The sequence below is a fragment of the Callithrix jacchus genome, chromosome 11 (assembly GCF_049354715.1).
Source record: "Callithrix jacchus isolate 240 chromosome 11, calJac240_pri, whole genome shotgun sequence".
NCBI classification, from domain to species: Eukaryota; Metazoa; Chordata; class Mammalia; order Primates; family Cebidae; genus Callithrix; species Callithrix jacchus.
This window is the reverse complement of record NC_133512.1, coordinates 51,979,232-51,991,304: the sequence shown is the minus strand read 5'-3', so window position 1 is coordinate 51,991,304 and position 12,073 is coordinate 51,979,232.

Genomic DNA, 12,073 nt, shown 5'->3' with positions numbered 1-12,073 from the left:
TATTGGAACACAGGTAACCTCATTCATTTATGTGTTGCCAATGACTGTTTTTGCACTTACAAAGGAAGGGTTGAATAGTAGAAACAGAGACCTTCTGGCCCTTTAATCCTAAAATGCTTGTTATCTGGATCATTACAGTGAAAGATGTCAACTTCTTCTCTATATCAAGAACATTCCAAGCGAAGTAGGTAAGAAAAAAACAAAAAACAAAAACTGTCTTCAGAGGACACTACTAAATTTTGTAGTAAGCACATTGGCTGTTCCAAGAATTTGCTTTCCCTCTTCATACGCATTCACATGAACATACAGACACCAAATTTTGGAATCTGTATTAATGTAAATTCAGTTACAGTCTTGCTGTGTTCTTAATGGAAAGAGATAAAAACATACGTGAGTTTGACTGGAAGAGAAAAGAAAACTATTGTACTGTGGAAAATTAGCCTGAAACCCCAAAATCAAAAACAAAAATTCTCAAAATACCTCAAAAGGTATCAATACCTTCAATTTATCTGAAGAATTGCTAAGCGATACTAAGAAATTCATTCAAAATAAAGTACGTGGTGACATTTTTTTTTCTCAATGAAATAGTAGTTTAGAGGTGTGAAAGGTAGAATAAAAGGCTATAATATACTCTAATAGGAATGTCAGAAGAATGAAGGGAAAAGTAAGAACCCAAATGTTATCAAGTACTTTGGGTCAAAAAGTAAAATTAATGCTTTCTTCCCTCAAGGATATTGCAATCTAGTGATGCTGTTATATATACACATGCTTCTCTAAGAATTCTGCATAAAGTTTCATATAAAACTATTTAAAAATTACATAAGATGGAGAAATAATGGACTTATAATAGTTATGTGTAATTTTATGAAGGAGGAGAATTATTTCCGTTTGATTGAAATTTGAATTATCTAAGGAGTAAAGAGACAGTCAAGGAGACTAAGAAATCCAACACCTTTATCTAAATTTTATTTATTTTTTCCCAACATCTCCCTTTCATCCCAGTATTCTTCCTATATATTAATAGGATTTAATATTCATGGAAGACTCCAGGCCAGTCTGACCACAACCATAACATTAAGAGTCTGTGATTCCACTGTGTTCCTTTCTACTATTACCAGAAAGAAGTAAGCTGAGATGGATATTAGCAGTAAAAAGTTAACCTGGTAATCGTGGGTAGAAACAGTGAAAATTACTGCTTATGCATCTTTTAAAATATTCCTTCTAAGTTGTTTGACATGTGCTGCTAATTATGAAACTATTTATAGTTATTTTTAATTTTGCCGTATAAACAATAGCAATCAGATTATTTATCTACAAAGAAAATTTTTCTATTAATATGACAATATAAACACTATTTGAGTAAAATCTTACAAAATTTGAAGGATCTTGAAAAATGTAATCTCTGATCTGATTACTTGCTATTATAACTCTCCTCATTTCATGTACTTGCTTAGGGAGACAGTGTTTTTGAAGAACTGCCTTTTAGAAACACAGAATAAATATTAGCCCATCTTGCAATAAAGCAATGTATTCTCTCAGGGCTGGGAATAGTTCTAGTAAATGGTAGAGAATTCAAATATAAGGTACTATTTGCTTTACATTAGCTAAATTATTGATAATAAAATCAATGTACATATCAAAAATAAGACAAAATAATGTTAACAATCCATATATATAAGATGTTTGATTTTGTTACAAACACTCCCTGATATGTAAAGTTTTTGTTTCAAGATGTTATGAAAAAAATATATTAAATTCCACCAGATTGTAAGGGTAAAGACTATCTTATTTTTGTATCACTACTGCCTGTCAAGTAGGTATTCAATAAATGACAGATGCACAATTTGCTAGCTTCTATGTCAGTTCTCTTTTCAGTTTTACAAAATGATACTGTAGAACATTCGTTTAAAGAGATATTATTGTGTTGAGTGAAAATAGTAATCATATAATTTGTATAATTCTAGGTTAGAAAAAAGTCATGTTTTTTCCCCTACTCCATTTTTTACAACTCTAGATCTGCAAGAGGGCAAAAAGCAAATACTGAATCTCTCAAATTTATTTGATGGTGGGTTTTTTTCCTCTCATGGAGTAATTATTGGGCAAAAATAGTACACTGTCTTTGCTTGGCTTATCCAAGAAGAAGACCCTAAGACAAGCTTAAGTCGCTTATTTGAGAGGTGATCTCAGAATGCACCAGTGGAAGATTAGAGAGGGATAGAGATAGGAAAGGAACCAACAAAAAGTAAATCACAAAGGAAGTTACTTATCTGGGAAGTTACTGCTTAATTTTGCCGGTGAACTCTAGGAAACCATGTAGAACAGTCGTCCTCAACATTTTTGGTACTAGGGACCAGTTTCATGGAAGACAATTTTTGGTTTCATGGACCAATGGAGGAGTAGGGGGATGGTTTTGGGATGATTGAAGTACATTACAGGTATTGCACACTTTATTTTTATTATTATTACATTGTAATATATAATGAAATAATTATAAACTCGCCATGATGTAGGATCAGTGGGAGTCTTGAGCTTGTTTTCCTGCAACTAGATGGTCCAATCTGGAAGTGATGGGAAACAGTGACAAATTATCAGGCTTTAGATTCTCATAAGTAGCACCCAACCTAGATCTGTTACATGTGCAGTTCACAATAGGGTTCACACTTGATATGGTTTAGCTGTGTTCTCACCCAAACCTCATCTTCAATCCCCACATGTTGTGGGTGGGACCCAGTGGGAGGTAACTGAATCATGGGGGCAAGCCTTTCCTGTGCTGTTCTCATGATAGTAAATAAATCTCATGAGATCCAATAGTTTTAAAAAGCAGAGTTCCCTGCACAAGTTATCTCTCTTTGACACCTGCCATCTATGTAAGATGTGACTTGCCCCTCCTTGCCTTCTGCCATGATTGTGAGGCCTCACCAGCCACCTGGAACTCTAAGTCCAATTAAACCACTTCCTTTAGTAAATTGTCCAGACTCAGGCAAGTCTTTATCAGCAGTGTGAAAATGGACTATTATAGTAAATTGGTACCAGTAGACTGGGTGTTGCTGAAAGATATTCAAAAATGTAGAACTGACTCTGGAACTGGGTAACATGCAGAGGTTGGAACAGTTTGGAGGGCTCAATAAGACAGGAAAATGTGGGAAAGTTTGGAACTTCCTAGAGACTTGCTAAATGGCCTTGACAAAAATGCTGATAGTGATATGAACAACAAGGTCCAGGCTGAGGTGGTCTCAGATGGAAATGAAAAACTTCCTGGGAATTGGAGCAAATGTGACTCTTGTTATGTTTTAGCAAAGAGACTGGTGGCATTTTGCACCTGCTCTAGAGATTTGTGTAACTTTGAACTTAAGACAGATGACTTTGGGTATCTGGCAGAAGAAATTTCTAAGCAGCAAAGCATTCAAGAGTTGACTTGGGTGCCGTTAAAGACATTCAGTTTTATAAGGGAAGCAGAGGATAAAAGTTGAGAAAATTTGCAGCCTGACAATGTGATAGAAAAGAAAATCCCATTTTCTGAGGAGAAAGTCAAGTGGCTACAGAAATTTGTGTAAGTAATGAGGAGCCCAATGTTAATACCAAAGACAATGGGAAAAATGTCTCCAGGGAATATCAAAGGTCTTCATGGCAGCCCTTCCAACACACATCTGGAGGCCTGAGAAGAAAATGTGATTTCATGGGACAGGCCCAGGGTCCCCATGCATGTTCAGCCTAGGAACTTGGTGCCCTGCATCACAGCCACTCCAACCATGGATGAAGAGGACCAATGTAAAACTCAGGCCATGGCTTCAGAGGGTGCAAGCCTCAAGCCTTGGGGCAGCTTCCACTTGGAGTTGAGCACACCAGTACACAGAAATCGAGAATTAGGGTTTGGGGACCTCAGCCTAGATTTCAGAAGATGTATGGAAATGCCTGAATGTCCAGGCAGAAGTTTGTTGCAGGAGGAGGGTTCTCATGGAGAACCTCTGCTAGAAAAGTGTGGGAGAGAAATATGGGGTTGGAGCCCCCATGAAGGGTCCCTACTGGGGCACCACCTAGTGGAGCTGTGAGAAGAAGATCACAGTCCTCCACATCCCAGAATGGTGGATCCACCAACAGCTTGCATCATGCACCTGGAAAAGCTGCAGACACAATGCCAGTCCATGAAAGCAGCTGGGAGGGAGGATGTACCCTGCAAGACCACAGGGGCTAAACTGTCTAAAACCATGGGAACCCACCTCTTGCAACAGCATGACCTGGATGTGAGACATGGAGTCAAAGGAGGTCATTTTGGAACTTTAAGATTGGACTGCCCTGCTGGATTTTGGACTTGCATAAGACCTATGGCCCCTTTGTTTTGGCCAATTTCTCTCATTTGGAATGGCTGTGTTTACCCCAATGCCTGTATCCCCATTGTATCTAGGAAGTAACTAACCTGCTTTTGATTTTACAGGCTTATAGGTGGAAGGGACTTACCTCATCTAAGATGAGACTTGGGATTGTGGATTTTTGAGTTAATGTGGGAATGAGTTAAGACTTTGGGGGATTGTTGGGAAGGCATGATTTTGAAATGTGAGGATGTGAGATTTGAGAAGGCATGGTTTTGAAATGTGGGGATGTAAAATTTGGGAGGGGCTGGGGTGAAATTATATGGTTTGGCTGTGTCCTCACCCAAATCTTATATTGAATTCCCATGTGTTGTGGGAGGGACTCAGTGGGAGGTAATTGAATCATTGGGCAAGTCTTTTCCATGCTATTCTCATGATAGTGAATAAGTCTCATGAGATCCAATGGTTTTAAAAAGTGGAGTTCCCTTGTACAAGTTCTCTTTGCTAGCTGCCATCCATGTAAGATGTGATTTGTTCCTTCTTGCCCTCCACCATGATTGTGATGTGTCCTTAGCCATGTGGAACTTTAAGTCCAATTAAAACTCTTTTCATTGTAAATTTCCCAGTCTCAAGTATGTCTTTATTAACCATGTGAAAACAGACTAAGACAACAATCCTGTGAGAATCTAATGCAGCAGCTGATCTGATAGGAGACAGAACTCAGGCGGTAATGTGAATAATGGGGAGTGGCTATAAATACAGATGAAACTTAGTGGCTCATGGGGTTGGGGACCCCTGGTGTAGAACACACCTCAGAGTTATTCCAACTAAGTAGGTAGGAAGCTGAGGTTTACCTTCAATTGAGCTGGCTATATGTTTTTTCTACTTTAATTTGTTAGTGTGGGAAATTGTATTCATAGTCTAATATGAATGACCTTTGTCTTTCTTCATCATGATGCATTTTTAATTACATTGCTAGTTGCTATGTGCTAATATTTATATTCAAATTTTGTAACTATGCTCATAAGTGAGATTAACCTATTATTTTCTTTTCTTGTTCTGTTTTTCTGTTTCAACATTAAGGTTCTAGTCTCACAAAATTAGTTGGAGAGTTATTCCACTTTTATTCTCCATAGTAGTTGAAGAAGATAGGAATTGTCTATTCTTTCAACATTTATATAGACCACCTAAAAATCATTTAAACTGCTTTTAGTTTGGCTGAAATATATACTTTAAGTACTAACTTAATTTTTTAATGGTTGTGGGTCTAATGTGGTGTTTTATTTCTCTTAGGGTCAATTTTTTATGGTATACCTTGCTCAGAAAGTCTATTGTGTCTAAATTTTCCAATTTACTTGCATAACGTGGTTCATACTGTGATAACATTATTTGATTATATAATAATGTATCTGTGTATCTGTGATTATTTATCTTTTTAACATCCAATAATGAATAGTTTAATCTTCTGTCTTTTGTCTTGGTTAATTTCCTCAGTTTTGATGATTATGTATTCTTTTAATGAACCAGTTTTTGGCTACATTATTTCTTGGACCTTTATAATTGTTCTTAATTTCCTTTTGTTGCCATTATCTTTATCAAATTCATATTTTCGCTTTTATTTTTTAGATATTAGCTTAACTACATCAACCGTTTTTAGTTAGCATGTGTCTGATTTATCCTTTCTCATTCTATTAATGAACAAACAAGTGAAAACCTTAGTCTTTATATTTTGGGATTTTTTTCCTAAAATGTGTGGCTTTCCTACAGAAATCCATTGATTTCTGTTTACCATGGATTTGTTGTTACTTTTATTACCTTTCCAAAATGTATCCAGATTAACCAAGTCTTTAACTTTCCCATTGCCCCTTCAGGGGGTAGTATCATAGATTCTATCTGTAGTTTTTAGTGATTACTCCTAAAATTTGTTTTGTAGAGTTACCTTAGAGTGTAAACATTATTAATCTATTTATTCTCATTCAAAACCATGTAAGGACCTTAGAGCTTTAATTTACATTATTCCCTTAACCATTATGTCATTATTTATTCTTCAGTATTTAATTCTACCCTGCTTGATATTCCAATAATTAGTTATGATTATTATTGCTGTTTTATTCTATCAATACTTATTTTACTCATGGATATACAAATTTATTTTCTAAACATTCTCTCTTGCATTTTAATATTTATTTTAGGAATTTTAATTTTTTCCTTCCAAAATACATCCTTGAGTTTTTCCTTTAGTAAAGGCATACAATTGAAAATTTTTTTGTTCTCTTTTTCCTGAAAGTATTCTTATTCTGCCTTTATTCTATAGGAATATTTTATCTGTGTCTTTTTTTTTTTTCTAAGACAGGATTTCACTATGTTGGTCAGGCTGGTCTTAAACTCCCGACTTCAGGTGATCCACCCACCTTGGCCTCCAAAGTGCTTAAATTACGGGCATGAGCCACCACACCCGACCGTCTGTGTCTTTTAATTGGGGAATTTAGCCTGTTCACATATAAGGTTAATATTGTTGTATGAATTTGATTCTGCCATTATGATGCCAGCTGGTTATTCTGTCCATTAGTTGATGCAGTTTCTTCATAGTGTTGATGGCCTTTACAATTTGGTGTGTTGCAGTGCCACTTGTTCCTTTCCATGTTCAGTGCTTTTTTCAGGAGCTCTTGTAAGGCAGGCCTGGTGGTGACAGAACCTCTCAGCATTTGCTTGTGTGTAAAGGATTTTATTTCTTCTTTGCTTATGAAGCTTAGTTTAGCTGGATATAAAATTCTGAGTTGAAAATTGTTTTCTTTAAGAATGTTGAATATTGGTCCCCACTCTCTTCTGGCTTGTAGGATTTCTGCTGAGAGATCTGCTGTTAGTTAGATGGGCTTCTCTTTGTGGGTAACTCAACCTTTCTCTCTAGCTGCCCTTAACATTTTTTCCTTCATTTCAACCTTGGTGAATCTGATGATTACATGTCTTGCAGTTGCTCTTCTCAAGGAGTACCTTTTTTCATTGCATTTTAGGTTTTGGGGTACATGTGCAGAACATGCAAGACAGTTGCATAGGTATACATGTGGCAGTGTGCTTTGCTGCCTTCCTCCCCTTCACCCACATTTGGCATTTCTCCCCATGCTATCCCTCCCCAGCTCCCTCCCGCTGTCCCTCCCCTATTCCTCCCAATAGATCCCAGTGTGTAGTGCTCACTTCCCTGTATCCATGTGTTCTCATTGTTCATCACCCGCCTATGAGTGAGAATATGCAGTATTTCATTTTCTGTTCTTGTGTCAGTTTCCTGAGAATGATGTTCTCCAGATTCATCCATGTCCCTACAAACAACATGAACTCATCATTTTTTATTGCTGTATAATATTCCATGGTGTATATGTGCCACATTTTCCCAGTCCAGTCTATCATCGATGGGCATTTGTGTTGGTTCCATGTCTTTGCTATTGTAAACAGTGCTGCAATGAATTATTCGTGTGCATGTGTCCTTATGGTAGAATGATTTATAGTCCTTTGGATATATACCCAGTAATGGGATTGCTGGGTCAAATGGAATTTCTATTTCTAAGGCCTTGAGGAATCACCACACTGTCTTCCACAATGGTTGAACTAATTTACACTCCCACCAGCAGTGTAGAAGTGTTCCTATTTCTCCACATCCTCCCCAGCATCTGTTGTCTCCAGATTTTTTAATGATTGCCATTCTAACTGGCGTGAGATGGTATCTTAATGTAGTTTTGATTTGCATTTCTCTAATGACCAGTGATGATGAGCATTTTTTCATATGTTTGTTGGCCTCATGTATGTCTTCTTTTGTAAAGTGTCTGTTCATATCCTTTGCCCATTTTTGAATGGGCTTGTTTGTTTTTTTTTCTTGTAAATCTGTTTGAGTTCTTTGTAAATTCTGGATATCAGCCCTTTATTCTGTTGGTTAAGGAGTATCTTTGTGGTGCTCTCTGTATTTCCTAAATTTGAATATTGGCCTGCCTTGCTAGGTTGGGGAACTTCTCCTGGATGATATCCTGAAGAGTTTTTTCCAGTTTGGATTCATTCTCTCCATCACATTCAGGTACACCAATCAAACATATATTTGGTCTTTTCACATAGTCCCATATTTCTTGGAGGCTTTGTTTGTTTTCACTCTTTTTTTCTCTAATCTTGTCTTTTCACTTTATTTCATTGAGTTGATCTTCAATCTCTGATATCCTTTATTCTGCTTGATTGATTCAGCTATTGATACTTGTGTATGCTTTACAAAGTTCTCATGCTGTGTTTTTCAGTTTCATCAGGTCATTTATGTTGTTCACTAAACTGGTTATTCTAGTTAGCAATTCCTCTAACCTTATTTCCAGGTTCTCAGCTTCCTTGCATTGGGTTAGAACATGATCCTTTAGCTCAGAGAAGTTTGCTATTACCCACCTTCTGAAGCCTACTTCTCTTAATTTGTCAAATTCATTCTCCATCCAGTTTTGTTCCCTTGCTTGCAAGGAGTTGTGATACTTTGGCATAGAAGAGGGATTCTGCTTCTTGCGATTTTCAGCCTTTATGGGCTGGTTTCTCCCCATCTTTGTGGATTTATCTAACTTTAGTCTTTGAAGTTGGTAACCTTCGGTGGGGGGGGTCTCTGAGTGGACATCCTTTCTCTTGATGTTGATACTATTCTTTTCTGTTTGTTAGTTTTCCTTCTAACAGTGAGGCCCATCTGCTGCAGGTCTGCTGGAGTTTGCTGAAGGTCCACTCCAGACCCTGTTTGCCTGGGTATCACTGGCAGAGGCTGCAGAACAGCAAAGAATGCTGCCTGTTCTTTCACCTGGAAGATTTGTCCCAGAGTGTCACCTGCCACATGCCAGTCAGAGGTCTCCTGTAAGACGTGTCTGCCAGCCCCTACTGGGAGGTGTCTCCCAGTCAGGATACACAGGGATCAGGGACCCACTTGAGGAGGCAGTCTGTCCCTTACCAGAGCTTGAATGCTGTGCTTGGAGATCTGCTCTCTTCAGAGCTACTAGGCAGGAACAATTGAGTCTGCTGAAGCTGCACCCTCAACTTCCCCTTCCCTCAGCTGCTCCATCCCAGGGACAATGGGGTTTTATCTATAAGTCCCTGACTTGGGCAGCTGCCTTTTTTTCAGAGATGCCCTGCCCCAAGAGGAGGGAATCTAGAGAGGCAGTATAGCCGTAGTAGCTTTGCTGAGCAGCAGTGGGCTCTGCCTAATCTGAACTTCACAGTGGCTTTGTTTACACTGTGAGGGTAAAACTGCCTACCTAAGCCTTAGCAATGGCAGATGCCCCTCCCCACACCAAGCTCAAACATCCCAGGTCAAGCTCAGACTGCTGTGCTGGCAGTGAAAATTTCAAGCCAGTGGATCTTAGCTTACTGGGCTCCATGGGGGTGGTACCCACCAAACCAGACCACTTGGGTCCCTGGCTTCAGCCCCCTTTCCAGGGCAATGAACAGTTCTGTCTCGCTGGCATTCCAGGTACCACTGATGTAGGAAATAAAACTCCTGTGGCTAGCTCGGTGTCTGCCCAAACGGCCACCCAGTTTTGCACTAGAAACCCAGGGCCTTGCTGGCATAGGCACCGGAGGGAATCTCCTGGTCTGCAGGTTGCAAAGACCATGGGAAAAGCACAGTATATGGGCTGGAGTGTGCGTGGTATAGTTCCTAATGGCTTCCCTTGGCTAGGAGAGGGAGTTCCCTGACCCCTTGAGCTTCCTGGGTAAGGGGATGCCCCACCCTGCTTTGGCTCACCCTCCTTGTGCTATACCCACTGTCCAACCAGTCCCAATGAGATAAACCAGGTAACTCAGTTGGAAATGCAGAAATCACCTGCCTTCTCTGTGGATCTCGCTGGGAAATACAGACTAGAGTGCTTTCTATTCGGTCATCTTGCCCCAGTTGCCTCTAAATCTTTTATTTCTTAAAAAACAAAAATAAGAGAGGCATGCATAACAAAATGGTAAGATTTGACAAAGTTGAGTGGTGGATACGACATGTGTTAGTCATGTTATTCTCTGGACTTCTCTCATATGCCTTAATGTTTCATTATCTTTAAAAGAGCTTTAAATTATGAGGCAAAAACCATATTTATATATCAGCTCTGCCATTTACTGACCATACAACCCTCAGCAGACTCTAAGAGCTCTCTGCACTTTTGTTTTCTTGTCCGCAAAATAAATGTGTTGAACTGAGATCTTAAATTCCCTTGCACCATTAAAATTTCAGATTATATTAATTTTTAAACCTCAAATTAATTGCTCATGTTGATCCATTACTCCAGGCAGGATTCAGAATACCCACTTGAACATGCAAAGCCATCGATAGAGTCCTGAAACCTCAGATGGTTAGCTTAGCTCAAGGAATGCAAACTAGATTGTGGGTAGAGCAGTGCCTCATTCCAATATCATGAAAACTCTGAAAGTGAGAGTGGTCTAAAAGGTCTTTGTGACAATCAAGCCATTTATATTGTCTGCCAGAGTTGAAGATATACATACACACACACACACACACAGAGAGAGAGAGAGAGAGAGAGAGAGAGAGAGAGAGAGAGAGAGAGAGTCATTATCCTATAGAAAAAAAATATAAGAGAGCACTATCTTTATTAATGTTTTAAATAAATCTGTATATATCCTTAACAGGACCCAACCCACAGCCCAATCACCTATTTTGCTTTGACACAATTGAAGGACAACCATGATGATTTGAAAATGTGACAAGCAGGGGTTGGCAATGTACAGAATTAAAATGATATCATTTTCTACTGTAGACACAAAGAAAAGCCTTATTCTCAATAAAAAGGATACATTAAACCTAAAGATTAAAATGAGTTTCTCTAATAGATTCATGAATTCAGCTGCAATAAAGTAGCATTCTTATTTCCCTCTAGGTATATTCCCTGTTCTTAAGTTCTTTGTTTCAAATTCTTAGGAGAAAGTAGTCTTTGGCTACAGAATGTATTATGTCTGAATGCTTCCACATACAGTCTATGACTAACAAAGCTATTTATACAAACTTTTTCTGGGTTTTCAGATCTTCTGACTTATAGGACTCCTGTTCTAAAATGTGTTTTGTCCTCCAATTTCCTGCAAATTTATCTATGAAGCCTGGGAAACTGAGTTATCTTGGAATCAACTTTTGGCGGTTTCCAGGAGACAACCATCTGTAAGTACTTACACATGGGTAGTTGATGAAACTAGCTTAGCATGCTGTAGCCATGTAACACGTTTTTTCATAGGTAATACATTTTTCCAGGTGTAAGCTTAAAATATTATTCAATGAGGGAATAATTTATCCTCATCTTGGTTACACTGACTGAAAATGTTGAGAGTATCTGATCAGTGTGCCCTCCCTGTGCATGTTTAAGTCTTGTATGCTCTAAGAGAAGAATTTAACCATGATGCTCAAGTTGAAACTTTACTTATAAGAGGGAACACAACTGTGGAGAGAACCATCGTCCTCTCCCCTTCATGGTAGTGCCATCTTATTCCATTAATCACGGGGCAGTGAAAATACACAGCATCACACAATACCTGACGTAAGTGTGAGAAAAAAAGAAAACAAAACAAGGGAACAGCTGATGTGCCTAACTTTTTCCAATTGCTAATAGCCATTTATAATTGTCTGCACGACATTCCACATTTTCAAAGAAAAACAGTAATAGCACAGGTGTTGAAAGCATGGGTTGTACAGTTGTTACCTTGCCTTAAATCATACCATTACTGCTTACTAGTTCTGTGGTTGATCTTGTATAACTGACCTAACCTCGTTAAGCCATAGT